The 17,744-nt window shown below is 37.9% G+C and overlaps 1 protein-coding gene across 5 annotated transcripts in view; it reads left to right on the forward strand.

Annotated features, from left to right (window-relative positions):
- Window positions 1-17,744, forward strand: part of CYRIB (CYFIP related Rac1 interactor B) — a 75,682-nt gene that overhangs the window by 23,248 nt on the left and 34,690 nt on the right. For all 5 annotated transcript variants that reach the window (XM_079301139.1, XM_079301141.1, XM_079301138.1 and 2 more), the window contains exon 2: window positions 10,272-10,350. The gene's annotated coding sequence lies outside the window, so the exon portion shown is untranslated. The remainder of the gene's footprint in view (window positions 1-10,271; window positions 10,351-17,744) is intronic.

Below are 17,744 nucleotides of genomic sequence, written 5' to 3' on the forward strand. Positions count from 1 at the left end.
GATGTTCATGATTTGGCTGACTAGCAAAACAAAAAGCTGGTTTTGCTTTTCCAGCTGTGGTTTATTCTTCACTAGTTCTACAGACTTGTTATAGACTCCTGTTGTATGAGAGGGAATAGAATTTGTGGATCTCGTCAATGGTCTGAGCACAAATTTCTTTTGCTTGAAGTGTTCTTCCATAGGAGCAGCTTTTTCTATAAATTTGGCTTAAATACATCTGCTAGAATGCAAATTATAGATTTATGCTCATTTTTCACCTTAGAAAATTTTCCTGGTGTAGGTTCAGTGTTGCTTTTTAAGAAGTATATTCTAACTTCAGGACATCTTGTGACATTCCTCTCTGATAATCCTGCAGTAGCCAGTGTTGAAAATAGTCTTAATAAAAGATTTTTTTTTTAAACTATAACATGCATATTGAAGTTACTGTTTATGCCCAGGATTAGTCTGGACTGTCTCAAATGATTAGTTAACTTGTTACTGTCTGTAGGGCCTTCACTTAAAGGCTTAAGAAGCTCAAGTTTTCAGCAGTAAAACAGTAACTTCCAGTATTTTTCAGGCTGATTGGGGAGAGTTTAGCATGAATATCTTTGCTGGATAGGAATGCAGTCTCTGATTTTTGGGGTCTGTACTGCTTCAGCAACTGCTGTCTGTAATGTGATGTAGTGCAAGTATTTTGGAGGTATTCTGCATGTGTGCTTCACTCAGGGTATCCTCACTGACTGCCTGGAGAGTCACTAAACAGCCTCTTCTGTGCTTATACTTTCATCCATTGCTGCCCTTACCAGCTCTTGCTGTAGCAGAATTCAAAGACAGCACACCTGGCTAAAGTCCTTCTCTTCTTGGTATTGAATGTTTGGCCTCATCATGAAGAAAGATAAGATAAGGAACTGAGGTATGGCAGTGTTAATTACCTGGAAGCAAATAGGAAGTTGTAGTAAAAGCAGGGATCAAATGCATGATTCTCTAGTTACTGTAGCACTGGAGTGAGTTTCTGTAGTTGAATGACTCCTCATAAAACATGTTTATAAGATAGAAGCAAGGTTAGTAATAGAATATGGGACTCCTTTAGTTTCTCTGCAGTGATACATTAACTAAATGTATGTACAAGTGAAACCTTTTCATACTTTTCAATCTGGAAGATCTTAGTCATTGTTGGTGGCTTTCTTTTTAATACTATTTTTACAGATAGTTTTATTTTTAAGAAAATAACAATTTGAACAAAAATGAGATGGAGGCCCTGAATGCCAGCTTCCATTTTTAGATATGAGTGATAAGACAATAAGTTAATATTTACCTTGTTACTAAATCTTTGAAAGCCAGATTAATTTTTGTTAAAAGACAAAAAAAGCTCCTGGAAGCCTCTTAATCAGCCAAAGGGGTTTTGCACTGCTCTTTGTGAAGTCAGCCTTCTCTTTGTTAGTGAGCTTTCTGTGGTGCTTGTGACAATACCATTAGGCAAAAGAAATTTTCTAGTTCAGCCACAGTGACAAGCATATCTTTATTAACAAGATTTATCATTATGTAAGTCTACTTACTTCCTCTGTCTTGTTTTTGACACATTCCAGTATTCAGAGATTGCTGGAAAATGTCTGTTGTTGGAAAGTTCCTGCTATAGGAGATTTCAGCTATAAGAAGACCCATAAATCATCCCATTCTTTGGCAGTGTCTTTGCCACATGAGATGTCCCTGATAAATCGTGTAAGTTCATGAATGGGAATGCAAATAATTCCATAGCAGGTAATGTTTGTATTAGCCCATGCTGGGCATGGTGACCCTCAAACTAAACATTGTGAAAGTTAACTAGCTTTACTTACTCTGAGACTCCATCTGAGAGAGATATGGAAGCTTTCTGTAGCTGCACTGAGCGAGGCCAGCCAGGCTCAGTCAGTCCTGTTAGAGCAGACGATTTAACTTTTCTGAGCGCTCCTAATTGTGTATGTGTGTTCTGTCAGCAGCCAGACACATCCATGGCATACAATTAATCTGTGCATCTGTACTAAATCCAACACACCCTGTAGGCACTGAATCATAGTCCTTGGGCAGATGAGTGCTGCAGCAGCACGTGATGGATGCAGCTCCTTGCTGCAAGTTCTGCATCCATGGCGCTCCCGTCTGCACCTCTGGCCAGGCTGCAGCTTGCTGCTGGGCTGCTGCTGCACAATTCCTGTCACTCTTTTCCAGTTACCATCCTCTTGAGGAGCTCAGAGCCTCTGACTTTCCTTTGGTTGAACATTAACCTCGTGTGTGGCACTGCCCATGCTCTGGTTGCACAGTGAGGTGAAGAGCCCCGTGGGTATCTCGTGGAGGAGCAGCCTAAAGCACGCTCAACCTGTAGAGCAACTCTCATCACACGGTTTGATGGAGTCCCTGGTCTAAATTTGGAGATTGCAGAAGCCAGGCACCTTAATTTCAAGTCTGGTTACAGATACTAATACAATTTATCCCTGGTTTTCAATGATCCTCTTGAAGCTGAGTATCATAGGACTTTCTTCAGGATGCTTGAAGTGCTTGTACTGATGATATTCTTGTTGAATGTGCTGGCATTTGCCTGAAATTAGTGGTAAATGGATGAAGAGAAGCTGCTACCTGTGCATGTCTGTTGTTGGAGTTTTACTTAAATACAGCAACTTCATGTCTACCAGAATTATGCTGGCCATGATTCCACAATTTTCTGTAATCTGTAATATAATTCCTTTTCTTCATGTGTATATTTGAGTTTTATGTCTTCATGGAAAGTGGTTCTTCAGAATCTGTTAGTTCGAAGCAAGTCTTTCTAGGCTTAGAATAGCAAAAAAGCTTTGTAGTGTGACACATCTCTAAATTAAAAAATTGTTGTTTTGGTGGTTTTTTTGTTTCTTTGACTTCTGTTCCAGGGTAAAGTTTGATTTCAAAAGCATGAGCGACTACTTTGCTACAATCTCTAAAATATGCATGTGAATATTTGAACATTGGAGTTTGTTATTTTGCTTAAACAGAAAAATGTAAGACTTGTTCTTAAATGATTCCTTTGTTACTCCAAATACAAGGTAATATAGAAAAATTGTTGTACTCATGTTTTGACTGAGGTTATAACTTGCCCATTAAATGTGGGGAAAATGCCTCTGGAGATGATGGCATCTACAATCAGCCTTTGAACAAAGATCTTGTGCTCTCTCAGTACAGACTTAAATGAAAGGATGTGGGAGTGTAAGAATGGCTTGAAAATTCTTCAGACTTCCTGTGCAGAAATAGGAGTCCAGTTGCTCTAAATGCCTTGGTGGTGAGAAGCGGATGTTAAAGCTGAGAGTCGGCAGACAACCTTCTGAGGGTGAGACTTCCTACTCAAGGTCTCAAACATAAGCTTGGCAGCATTTTTTTTTTTTTTTTTAACAAATATTGGATCCTAAAAAGATCATTCAGACTGCTTAAGCTAAGAGCTTAAACTATTTACTCATCAGATAAAGTTAGGTACTGTAAACATCACTAAGAGCTGGAACTGATGCCTGCCTCTCTGTGGACTAGATAACAGGCTTGTCTAAATCCAGCTGAACAGCAAATGGGGGGAAAAAGATATATTGACCAACTACCTAGAGCAAGGGCTTCATAGCATCTTTCCTAGGTTGTCTTCCCCCTTCAGAATTTTTGAATTACAGACTTGTTGTCATAATAATGGGTAATATAAGGGACCCTGACTCTACCCTATGTTTAGGAGTTTTGAATTTACTGGACCTGAGATCTAGGCTCGTGCCTCCCTCCCAGCTGAAGCTGGGACACTTTGTAAGTAAAAATTTGAAAGGTGCTGAAGCTGGGACATGTTATGAATAGGGCCTTCAGGTGTGTGTATCCAGGAAAGAATAATAGAGTCTGGTGAGAGGGAATTTTTATGGAGTGGGAAAGTCTCTTTTGTGTTTAGTCTTTGCTTAGGACAGATCTCTGTCCAAAGGAAATCTTAAACTGATCTTGCAGTTAGGATATGCAGCTTCTATCTTACAATTGTAGCCTTAAATTATTTAAGAGTTTATGTATCTTGCTCATAACTTTAATAGTTAAAACTCTTAGCAGAACTGGTCCCCTGGTTCTGATCACATGAGAATCTTCTTTTATTGTGCCTCTGTAGATAGCAGAAGAAGCAGGACTGATCTGATGATCAGTCCATGTGTTAATTCCTGGTTTCTAGAATGTAATTCAATGCCTCAGTTGGGTGTTGTGTATCCAAGGAGAAAACATGCACTAACTGAGATCTGAGGTCAAAAAATCATGGCATCTGTACTTGAGAATGAAGAAATATTCCAGGTTGTGCTTTGTGCCTGTTTCTCTGTATGGCAAAAATGTTTTAAGACAAAAGAACTGCTCCTGGCATTTATTATAAGAATTATCAGACTTTCTGCAAGGACTCTGCACTTCTGACTAAGTTTCTATAATTTACATGATCTGAACTTAATTGTCGACCTGCTTTGTATTTATCAAGAACATCCTGTCATTAGAAATAGGAAAAGATTAGTCCTGTCTCAGACTGTCTGTACATGCCCTTTTCACCCTGCTATGGAAACCTGCTCCATAACTAATCTGGAGAACATGTCATCTGTGTCCTGCCTCTTCATCTCTGAGTTGAGTCACTCTAAGGACTTGAGTCACTCTCAGAAGAGTAGTTCTGTTTGAAAAGGAGACCAGAGAAAATATTCACCATGTTATTTCAAATCAAGCATCAAATATATTCTTCCCTGTTCAGTTAAACGTTAAGCCTGTCTAATATAAGAGTATTCAAATGACTGGCATATTATTTCCACATTTGTCTTTGAAACAGAGGGATATGCTTTTTGTATGGAAAAATGGAATAAGTATTTAGCAGTTTCAGTTTAGTTTTGGTTTTTTTTGCACAAAATCTACTTTCTTCCTGTTGCTGCATTTGTACTGAATATACTAAATGATACACCTATATCTGAATTACATAGGTTCCTGAGCTCCAAGAAGCTGGGTGAATTAGGGCTTGAAGGTCATTAATTGTCTGGTGGGAGTCAGAACTTCTGCAGTATGAGCAAAGTCTACTGGAATTGGAGCTTACACTACTTCCCATTGTAATTAATAAAATGAAAAGTGATAATTATAGTCATTCATTTTGTAATACTTAAAATTATCTTGAAAACCTATATTTTTAAGGGAAGTTGCTAAACTCTGCCACAGATCTGAGCTTGGAATACCAAGTCCAATGTCTGAAAGCTGCAATAAGGCCCTGACAGGAGAAAGTGTTCACAATTGGAAATCCTTTCTATGACTTTAGAGTAATTATCAGAGGGAAAGCTGGTCAGTGTTCTGTTTGGTAAATTACACTTCAGAGAATGCATTGTACTGGGCTGATAATTCTTTAAACCTCTGCCAAATGTTTGCTGTGGGACAGGGGAAGGTTATGTGAGTCTTCAATCTCTGTCTTTACACCTGAGCTAACTGGATGATCCTAATTTACTCACAAAATTACCTTGTAGTGCATGAAGAAATACTAGAGGTACATTTTTAACCGTATTTAGTGGTTTTGCAGCTCAAACCTGTAAGGACTAGCATGCTGAAGTGCTGTAAGTCATGCTGTTCTGATGAATGAAAAAAAGTGGAGTACTTTGGTGTTAAAAATGGTCAGGGTGTCACTAGAGTGGTCTAGTGTTACATGGAAGCAGAGCTGCAGTCTTCTGGAGGCAAATAGTTTTAACCTTGGAAAGTGTCTTAGCATTGGTGTTATTAAGTGCATGATGCACATTTGAAGCTCTAACTATTGAGTTTTAGTGTAATTATTTGATCTTAAACACTTGGTTTCATTTCTGTCCTTCTCAGCTCTGCAGAAGTGAATAACAGGGAATTTTTGAATAGTTCTCAGACTACTAATTCCTCAAATCACAGGAGAATTTCCTCTTTCAACTGAAAATTAAAGTTTTGGCAAAATATGTTCCTAAGGGGAAAAAGTAGTCAGCATTATTTCAGCGGGATATAAAATTCTCCAGTTTTCTTGCTGTGGATCTATTTTTGAATTGTATTTTTATATTTTCCTTTTACTGTAGGTTGTGTTGCTTTCTGCCTCTGTTTTGCATGGCTATTTACTATGAAGAGTAGCCTGCCAGAAGCTCTGCAGGGGTTATTTTGACTGCTCAATGTGTGTACTGTCTTATGTCTGACACTAGAATTGTTTGTAAGCTGCCACAAGCCTTCTGACACGTAGTTATCTTTATGGATCTTTATGGCTTATTTTTTCTTCAGCCCATTTTGTGTACTCTGCATTTCAGATATGTCTTATGGGCTGTTATGTCTAGCAGTTTGTTGTGATCTGTGTTAGGGAGGATGCATCACCTTGAATCCACATTACTGTCTCTCCTGTGCTTTCTGTGTTTTTGACTTAGCAAAATCAAGCACAGGCAAAGATGATGTGTGTAATGTGATTTTTAAATGTGGCTCATATCTATACAACAGTGTTAGGAATATAGGATGGGTGGAGTTAGTCCTAAATGGAATTCAGACAAAGCTTTTGAGTTTGAATAGCCTGCATGTTCGAAGTTGTGAAATCTACATTTGTCTGGTCTTTTGAAGATGCTGTGTAGGTTACCAAATAAAGAGGAAATGGCATCTCAGGCCACCCCAAATGGTTGCTTCAGTAGTGTCCTTGGGATGGAGTTGTCTGACTGGAGCAAGGCAGAGAACTGGAGTGTGGGCTATTGGGTCAGCAGTTGAGGCTTTGGACAGAATTTGAGGATAGACTGACCTGTGTGCCCTGAGTCATTCCTGTTACCTGCTTGTGAGGACATGTAGCCAGCTCTGACACGGGCCTTACCTTGGCTGTGCCAGTCTTGCTTTAATGGTTTAAAGACTGGAAAATGATTTAACTGGAGGCTTCTGTAGACAGGAGGAGTCTGTGTCTGACAATAGCTGCCTCTTTTGCCTCAGTACTTCAGCAAACTGTCATGAATGGAGTACCCTGAGTCCCTCAGTAAAACTGACTCAACTCTCTGTTAGTGGCTTTACCCTTTGCTCCTGAGGACATAACCATTAATAAATTTCTCAGCAGTTTTCTTCCTTTAGCTCAAATGAGTGTGAAACTTGGAGGCTTGAGAAGCATGGTTGTGCCTCTGCCTGTTGAAACATGTGCACCAGGGAACAGCAATCACTGTGCGATTCACAGAAGGCTTTTTGCATCTTTATGGTTAATGGTTTTCTTCAGCATGAATTTTGTATGGAGAATAAGATTTAATCAGGTGCTGTACTAATTCCACCTTCCCCTTAAGTGACAAAACTAATGAAGTAAGGGATGGTCACTTACATCAAGAGGTGAAGTCTCCCTAATTTAGCAGGAACGAGTAGGTTTATTGTCTGCTTCCTTCTTTTGAATTCATCATTCTACAAAGCTATGCCAACACAGTGTGTGGAGGGCAGGCAAGGATATCTCCTGGGAATGAGCTTACTCTTTTGTTGTTCACCTGCTATTCTCATTAGCCTGTCAAAGAAACAGTGTTAATTTATTCCACAAAGGTCTATGGAAATAAAGAAAATTAGTTTGTGAACAAATCTTAGATGGCAGCTAACTTGGTTTTTCTCAGCTATGCTATTTATACCACGGGGTTACAGTTTGGGAATCTGCTCTTTAAAAAGGGGGAAAAAAAATCTCTCCTGACAGGTTTTATGGACTGGACTGGAGTGGATTAATCTAGATCATATATAAGGAATTGTTACCTTGAAAGCTGTAGAGATCTTCCAAAGGGACCATGTTTTCTGCAGCTTTTTCAGCGTGTGCTCTCACTTCAGCACCCTTGGACTTGCTGTGTGCAGGGCAGCCCAGTGCTCCTGTGGCTCCTTCCTCTCTGCTTCCTCCTATCACACCAGACTTAATTCTTTGCCTTGTGCTGACAGATGATGTGCTTCCACTGTTTTTCTGATGTTTCCATCATCTCTTCAATCCTCTGTGACATATGGCAGTTCTGCCAGGTGGAATTCTCCCTTCCAGAATTGCTCCCCAGCTATTGCTGTTAGCATTGCTTGCCTTTCTCACCTGAAGCCAGTCAGCAGAAATGGGTTGTCAGGGAGGATGAACTGCAGCACAGGAAATGCTGAGCAGCCAGGAGTGGGAGCAGGACTGGAGAGGGCAGAAGGGTCTCCAGTGGACTTAGGTATTCCTTGCAGTAAACCAAAAGCCTGCTGCTGATTTCAGTAGTTACATTGAATTTGGCCACGTGGTGTACTATGTGTACTGACAGTGGAACAGCAGAAATATAACAATTTTTTTGTTTAATGAAATGATCAATCATGCTTGAAAAAAAATCCATTTTTGGTAGTGAATAAGAAGCTTTTCATACTGCAGTGTAGCAAGGTAGAGGGAAGTGTTTTTGATTGAGTGTATTGAAGGAACTTGAGTTTCTTAAATGGTTGCTCGGGCAGCAGAATTTTCAATCCTGTTATGGACTGTAGGCAGTGATAGAAGTACTCTGCTCAGCTCTTGCCAAGCAGCATGAATGAAAGGATCTTATGGCTTCCATTCAGTTTATAAGATAGTTGTTAACCTATAGAGATGTCTGGCAAGAGGTCCATGAATGAAAGGGACTGAATAGGGTTTCAGAACAATTGTTAAAACAAAGGCTATGCATTAACAGAGTGAATGTGTTTTGGGTGTTTTTTAGATTTCCTCTTCTACAATAAAGAGAAATAGCACATCTTACAACATTTGCAGAAAAAACCCCACCAACACATTAACTCGACAGGCAGTTGCTTATCTTAGGTGCTGCCTTGCCACACATTGGCAAAAGTTATTGTTACTTAATACTGTTCTTTTTTTTTTTGGTTTTGTATTTCAGCTGTCTGTTGAAATTATTTACCTTGATGTAGCTGTGAATAGGATTCCTTGGTTTTATTTGGCCATTATTTTTTTTTCATAGTATCTCAGAGTCCTTGCCTTCTTTTCTCCTAGCTGTGCTCTTCAGGCTGCAAGTTTTTCATCTGCAGAAAGGGCAGGAGGCAATGGGTGGCATCTTTTGATGGTAATTTGCACTGTGACTAAAATCATTCCCCAGCCTCAATACATTATAACTCCTCCTCTTCCCTCCACCCTTCCCAAGCTGGGACAAATCAGTAACGTTGTGGTATTTGTGATAAAAAATTTAACTGCAAAGTAGCATATTTTTGCTAAATGCTCGTTAATCAGGATTACCTGATGTAAGAGGAACTGCTGATAGCTGATTAAATACAAATTAACACTGAATATTTCATGCCTCTTCAGCTGGATTTGAAATGACATGACAGGGATTTTATATTTCTAAACCAAGTTTGTGCTAAAAATGGACGTTGCAGAATATTCTTGACTTTGCTTTAAGAAGCAGAAAGAGAATTGGAGGACAAAATGGGAAGATCATTCTTTAAAAGAAACTTTGAAATGTGAGATACTAAAAAGAAGGATTCTGGTTCCAGGAGCACCTGAAGCAGGAGTAGCAGTGGAGACAGGTTAAGTGACAGCACTCATGTATTTAAATTAGCTGAAATCCTTGAAAGAGAAGCAGCCTACAAAACTCCAGAGGGAAAAGACTTATGAACCTTTCATCAGGACAGGAAGGTCCCAGTTCTGGGCAGTTCATCACCCAGTTACTGTACTAATAAAGGTAGGCTGCTTGCTATATAAATCTAAATGAGCTGAAGTGCCCTCCAAGTACTTGCAGTGGAATCTCAATGCTGCATTTCCATAGGAAATGCTGTTTTGTCTGACCATACAAATACTGATTTTTCTAAACCAGAAAGTTTTGAAGCTGAAAATCCTGGTAATCCTAGGGAAGTTCAGATAGGTGAAAACATTGATTGCTGGCATTTTTCTTTAACTGATGGAAACCGTAGCAATGAAGTATTTTTCCCTGTGTGCAATATGTGTGACACTGTAAATAAAGCCTGAACTGAGACCTACTTTTTCTGCTGCAATTATGTGTAACTTGGCTCTGTAATGCAGAGATGTAATGCTCTATTTTTTGTGCTGTAACTATATGTAACTTAACTCGGTAATGCTGGGATGCAATGCTCTATTTCTGATGCTTGTGATCATGGCTAGCTAATAGCCTTACTGACTCACAGAAGAGTTTGTAAGGATGCTTCTCTGTTTGCTTGCAATGTCACTTCCATAAAATCACCAAATGTTTTTGAAATTGGCATGTTTCATTTGCATTCTTAAAGGATTATGTAGGTTCCTTGGCACTGCAGGATTAACTTTGATTTACCCCTGGCACTGGTTTATGTGATTGAAATACTGTGTATTGTTTATGTTTAATGGGGTTCTTCTATTTTTTCAGATTGTGAGGACGAGCTGCTGCATCACTGATCTGAAGAAGGGCTTTCTCTTTTAAGACTGCAAGAAGACACTGCTAACTGGTAAACACTTGTCTGGGTTTCTTTGCTTGTAGAATATTTCTTTGTTTTCCATAATATTTTAGGCCAAGGAATACAAAGTATTTTGATCTGTTGAAAACAAGAAGTAGTTAATGCAGTATTTTTTCTTTCTTACTCTCTGTAGCTCACCAGACAAAAGACTCTGTAGCATGGATAACATGTGGGTATTTAAACTGGAATACAAATTGATTAAATTCCTGCTCTCTCAATAGGAGAAAAAGGACTTTTTTTTTCCCCCTGTAATGGCATGTTAGACATAGTCTGTTTGGCTTTTTAGCTGAGACAATACAATGTGTCTGTACTGTGTCCTATATAAATACTATTTGAAATGTGATAGTGCAAGCAGTGCAACTTCAAATATAGTGCTGCAGAGTCTGAAGAGAGAAAAAAGGAAGCCTTAACAGAAGTTCAGATGCTTTGGAAGATGCCATTAATGTACTTGTAATTATTCAATAGATATTTGTTGAGGCCTAATTTTCACTCAGAATAATGTATGATAATAAAAATAAGGATATCTTGTGATTCTCAGACACACCAAGTCATGTGCAGGCTGCTTTTAGGTACAGAACAGTAATAGGATCATCAGTGAAGAGCCATGACTACCTAATAGCTGTTTACCAGTTTATAGGTTAAGACCACAGTGAGTTAAAGCTCTCTTCTCAAATTCTTAATGTTGTAGATGAAGTAGCAGCTTTCCTCTGTAGTTATACTTTACTGTAAACCTTCTGTAAAGCTTGGATCTACCTTTGTTTACTGCTGCTGCTTGAGCTGCAGGGTTGTAAATTTGTGTCAAAAGAGGTTCTTAGCCCAAATGGGGTGATGTGGATGGCTTCAAGGATGAACACAGAAAGAAACACATCCTAGCCAATAAGAAAACATTAAGCTTTCATGACTTAAGTGTTTACAGATGCTTTATTAATCTTCACTTGCCAGTTAATTTGTCTAAATTTTATAAGCAGTCAAGGATAACTTTATAAAGTTCTTTTGTTTAGCTGTTGCAGAGAATATTAAAAGGCTTGGTTTGGTTACTCTGCCAAACCCAGATTAATGATAGGAAAGTTTTGAAAGCTTATAGTAGTCAGCAATGTGCATCTGTCAGAATGGCATAGTAAAAACAAACTTTGACTTTTTAAATCTTTTTTTTTAATATAAAGATGACTTGCATAGTACAGCTATTTCTGAGCAATAATTTAAAGAGTTTTTCTGTCTGTAAAATTGCAGTTCCTGAAGCTAAAATACATATGAGACTCATTCCTAAATACTGGGTTTGAAAGTGTGTGACCTTCAGCTTACAGGAGAAAAAACCTCTGGCATGTAGTGTGGCACCATTTGAGGTACCAAAGCACTATACATACATAACTTATGTATTGCCAGCATAAGTTTTGAATCACATTATAATTATCTTAGTGACTTTTAGGATAATACTTTGGATTATTCTGCTTGTATATGATGTGAATAAATAATGTGTGTCTTTCACTAAATTTGAGTGCATAACATGCCCTTTTCAGAAGACTGAAAAGCTCATTAGTTTAGAATTGGGGTCTTCTGTCTTTTTCCCTACTTTGGCTTCCTTTTCCAGCCCATCATCTCCCCATCTCTCCAGGAGAGAGAAGTTTTACAGGATGGCCATGCTGAGTGAAACTGGGTAGTTCTATGAAGTAGTTCTTTGTCTGCAGCTGTGGTAAAGTATTTGTCTTAATTCAGTGTTTCCTTTAGGATCAGTAAGTCATTTTTAGCTTGGGGTAGTGCTGCACAAGCTTGGTTTCACTGCTTCCAGCAGTAACTGTGATTTGGGAAGGTAGAAGCTGAGAGCTTGCTGAGCTCTGCTGCATTTTAGACTGACCCAGGTTCTGAGCTTAAGCCCCCAACTCTGGAACTGGTGCCACGATAAAAATTTTATCCCAGTGGTCCTTGGTGTGATGCAGAGTAGCCCAAATGTCTGTAGATGTGCATGCCCATTTTATCCAGGTGATGTTTCCTTTGCTTATGGTGTTTCAACTGTTCATTAACACAGGCACTGAGGGATGAGTAACATTTCAGTGTTTGCCCTATTTTTCTGGTATTAGCTGTATTAGCTTGTGTTGTGATTTTTCATTACACTAACTCAACTTGTATGGGATTATTTTTCCAGAGTATCAGTTGTTCAGAAAAGATCTTGATAATTATCTTCTGCTTTCACATATTATCTCTGATATTTATTCACTTTCATTTTAGTGTTATCTCTTACGTGCAGCTTGAACTTGTCTGCATGCTTGAAGATTTAAAAATATTTTCTTGCAACTTAGAATTGTTCTCCTGTAATGATGATAGGGATATGTTTTTGAGCAAACTGATTAATGTGTTGTGAAGTCTCTGTTCCAGTACTGATACTGCACTGTGGGTGGATTAACAGGTTTTACATTTATGCTAATTTTGATAAATATGAAAAGATCTTCAGTATTATGTTTACAAAGTGGAAGCAAATGCATACCTGCCATTTTTTTTATTAATTTTGTGAACTCTTTGTTGTGGCTTGTATAGCTTTTGTGAAAGTAACATTTGCCTGGCTGACACATCTTTAAATGTTTTGCTTCCTCTTGTGAAGAATCTTTAAAACTCCTCCATTAACAATGTGAGTCTTTTCGTGCAAATCCCTTAATATGTGTTAAATTAAAAAAGAATAGAAAAATTTATTGCCCATACCTGTGTGCCTGAAAAAGGTTTGAAGTGAAGGATCTCATGCAGAAGAAATATTATATTTGAGTAAGGTCCTGTTCCATGTGTTTACAGAATTGTGTTTGGGTTTGACTGGTGGGGAAGTTTATATTTCTAGCAGCATGTTTTACTTTATATAAAGCTAGGTCCTGTTTTGTTTTGCTCAGTTCCAAATGTTTCCTCTGTTAAGCAAGAAAATAGGTTTTATAAAAGTGTAGCTTTTAATGGCTGCTTTCAGAAGGGTTTGTTTGTTTGAGGAAACCTATGTAACCAACATAGAAAGTGGTGACATTACAAATACTTCTAAAAGCTTTCAATGCAAAGCCCACCAGATCCCAACAGGAGGGTAATGTGGGAACATCAGGGGTAAGAGAATAATCTGCTACATTGATGTTATAGAATGTAAATACATGAAGAAAAATTGTCTTTTGGGCAACTGAAACCACCTGTACCTCCCAATTGTGGCACAAGTTTAAAACAACCTACTTTGGTATTGTTGCTCTGAATATATTGTTGTAGGTTTGTCTGTAAATTCAGCACAGCCTCTTGAATTGATGTCTCATCCAGGTGAAAGTGGGTTTGTTTAAATGACTCTTACTACATGGAGGTTAAGTATTTGTGATTTTGACACTCAAGATGATGGAGTAGAAATTCTGATCATGATGTTGATATTCTACCAGCATGCATTTATTTTGCATTAATAGTGGTGTCTAAGGCAAAAAAAAAAAGGAATAGCTGACTTGTTTTAGTCTGAACTGAGCTGTCTTGTATTTATTTGCTGTATTTTAACTTGGGACTTGTTTAATGTGCTCCACTGCAATAGCACGGGAATATATTGAGGTATTAGAAGCTTTTATGCAATGCTGTGTTTTCTAAAGTTTCATAATGTGTATTATCAATGTAAATAAATGTGCCTATGTTGAGGAGACATAATATTTTTTTTTTCCACAGTAGATGTAAAATAAGTTAAACCTTGAATGAAGATCATAATCATCTGCAAATGATCAGTGACAAGATCTTTTTCATTGTAATCAAGTGAAATTCAGTGTTGGGCCAAAATATTTTTCTTTTACATGTAGTGCTCCTACTGCAGCAGTTAATAGAGCAGTTTAAAAATAAGTGAGTTTTGAATTTGGTTTAAAGGCTTATTTAGTAAACTGTGCTCTACTTGAGACTTCAGCCATGCTGATTTGTTTATGAAGGTAAAGCTGCTTATTTTTTTTACCTGTAAATAGTTGCTCAGAACAACATGAACTGTTTAATTCTGTTTGTCCAACAAACCTTCAAATGAAAGACATTAATTTAAGGGCTGTGTTGACTTTTTGAAAAAGTCACTTTTTAAACAGGGCAGCAAAATATGTAAACTTTTCTCATCAGAAGGACATTTGACCTGAAAAGCTGTACTTGTTGAGACAGGTGACTGGACATTTGTATTAAGCTTTATGTAGTCTCTTCCGTTAGGTTAATGTCAGATGTTGCTTATTTCACTTCTGACTTAGAGAAGAACTCTTAAATAATTGTTAAAGGATAATTCTAGGTTTTGTGGAGGGAGAGTTGCTGTTTTGTTTTTTTTTTTAACTTTGTAGGCACTAGAACTATAGACATACAGTACTTTTCATTCTTGTTAGTGTTCAGCTTTCTGCTCAACTACATAACTGCAGTTTTATTATTTAGAATCATAGAATATCTCAAGTTGGAAATAACCTACACAGATCATTAAGTTCAGCTCTCTGCTCCTTGCAGGACTCCCTACCACTAAATCATAGGACTTATGAGCATTGTCCAGGTGCTCCTTGAACTCTTTCAGACTTGGTGCCATGACCATTTCCCTGGGAGCCTGTTCCAGTGACCAGATACCCCCTCAGTGAAGAAGCTTTCCTTCATGTTTTGTCTGAACTTCCTTTGATGCAGACTGCTTCCTTTTAGGTGATCATGGCATTAATTTGAGAAATTATTGAAAAGAAATAGTGTGTACCTCTTGAGACAATTTAATTTAATGCCATTAAATGACAATACAAGGACTAAGACCTTTTTGTATAGCTCCTGTTTTTTGTTTTTTTTTTCCCACCTGGACAAAGCTGTTGAATACACACAAGAGTCCCTAGGAGCTGAACCTGGACATTCCCATGTTATCACTCTCATGTTTGTTACCCTATATTCTGTAGTTTTTATATGTTTTTCTATCTCACATGCTACCCAATAAACATTTAAGATCACAGGTTAAAACAGCATGGTTAGAGTCTTCCTTTCTGGACAACTAATGATTGATACAATTGCTTTTAGTATTCTAATCACAAATGTTTTTACTGGAATGATTTTAAAAGTGTATTACTGCACTGTATAGCTGATTGGAAAAGCTTCTTCGTACCCTGCCCTTTTCTGTTTTTTAATTGTAGCTTCAACAATTATTGCAAATTTTTGTGTAGGTGGAGCTCACAAAGCTCCTGGACAAGCTGGAGGTACTCTCAGGAGTCTCAGTACTCTGTGACAATTCCCCTGGTGGGAGAAGAGCTCCTCTGTCCTCCTCCACAGGAATTGCTGCTTGTCCCAAGGCTCTCATGGAGTCACCTTTGGAAAGTCCTGTAACTCATCCACACTCCTTTTGTGGATGAGTTAGAGGTGGAAGGAGCTGCCTCTGCTGAGATCTGTGTAGTGGGGCAGCACTGGGGACCTGGGGGAAGGAGTTGAAGTGAACTGCTTGACTGGCACCTGGAAACTGCTCAGCCCTGGGCCTGTGGCTGAGCTTACTGCTGCTGGTGTCCATTGGAAGGACTTTTCAGGCTTTTAAAAGTCTAAACTCTGTTCTTAGCAATCTGAAATAAACATATCCATTGTGAGTAGCAGAAATGCTCTATGGGATACTTCTATAGCTGTAGCATAATCAGCTTAGGTCTAAGTTCATCTTAGAGTTTTACCTGTTAGGGGGCTAGCTGGGGCTTCAGCCCTCAATTTTTGATACTGTAGGTGGTAAGTGGCTATATCTCTTCTGTACCTGTTTTGTTTTTGTTTTGTTTTGTTGGGTTTTTTTGTTTTTTTTTTTTTTTTTTTTTTGGTTGTTGTTTTGTTTTGGTTTTTTTTTTTTTGTGATAAAGTTTCTTTCTGTTCATATGACCTAGTACAGTCCTAAGGAAACTGTTGGGTGTTTTTTCTAGATTATAGAAAAAACTATAGATTATAGGAATCTGAATTATAAGGAATAAGGACTGCTCTGTCCAAGCTTTAGGGAATAGGGCTGTGGGTCTTGGCATTGCTCAGGGCTGCTCCTGCACCACTAATAATGGGAATGGGAAAGCCCTGCTGGCCTTTCCTTGTCTTATTGTTTGTACTGTGCAAGTGGATGAGCACTGCAGCAATGGTTTCATTTCTGTTTTGACCATATTGAGCCAGAACTCTCTGGTTAAGCTCTGTCATATTCCTAATAAATTATATCATCTGTATATCTTAGATAAATAAGCTGTTGAATCACTCGGGTGGTATTCAGGAACACTTCACAACTGGGTGTTAACAGCATAACAGCAAAGAAGCATCTACTGTGGAAAACAGCAATGCCAGGTAGTCATGGGCAAGTTAAACATACAATGGAGATCAAATGTCAATACCATTTAAAGGTGTAGGAATGATATCCCATATCTTTTCCTGCCCTAGGAATGTTTCAGTAGATTCTTTGAGGAGTGAAAGCCTGAATTCTAGAGAGTTCGTAAAAAGTCTGCTCTGTTTTATATCCAGTACTAAATCACTTCAGGATGTGGATTTATGAAAGTTAAAAAAAAATACAGGAGATAATGTTACCAAAAGTAGAAAGTTCAGTTGTTTGAGTAATTGACTATTAGACACAGGAATTGCTTTAATAATTCTTGCAGACTTCTTTTTTTTTTTTTTTTTTTTTTTTCCCTTCAGTAAAGCCAGAATCTGTGTTGCTTGGACTAAAGTACCACAGCTCTACCCCCTACTCCCCTACCAAAAAAAGCAATCAACCTCAAACAAAAACTCAACTCTAAATTAAACAACTAAAGAAATCCCATCTCTGTTTTACTAAAATTCCTTATTTGTCTTCTGGTTACCCAACATTTATTTTTCTCAACTTGTTTCTAAAAGTGAAAAAGTTTATTTGGAAATATTTAAATTAACTTTCCAATTTGGTTAAAAAATCGCTTTTACTTAATGTTCAACTTGCAGGTTTTTTTCTGTGTAGAGCTTTGAGAAGCAAAAATGAAGATTATGATAGTTCATTTTACTGTTTCCACTGAGCTAAAGTTTGTTGTTGAACATGTGTAAGTGGATGAAATAAATAAATTTCATCCTGAATACTAGTTTTGTGTGAATATCCTCTTCTGCCATACATGCTTTTAGTTTTCCCTTTTTTTTTTTTTTTTTCTTAAGTTCTTGAAAGGGGTTTATGTATAAAACCTTGTGTCCCTCCTATAACAGTACAGTATCTAAACTTTTCTGAAAACTTTCAAGGAATCTTTTAGGTTGAAACAGATGTGCAAGGTCTGTTTCAACCTGATCTCCATTGCCAAGTCCACAACAATTTAACATGATACATTAACTACAAGAGGTATTGAAAAAAAAAAAACACCTTGAAATTAAGATGGTATGAAGTGAAGCTGCTATGCAACAGTAAAAGTTTAGAGATAATATATTCTCTGAGAGTGTAATAATTAAGGAAAATGAAATAAGCA

Source organism: Erithacus rubecula (assembly GCF_903797595.1).
Source record: "Erithacus rubecula genome assembly, chromosome: 3".
Classification (NCBI taxonomy): Eukaryota; Metazoa; Chordata; class Aves; order Passeriformes; family Muscicapidae; genus Erithacus; species Erithacus rubecula.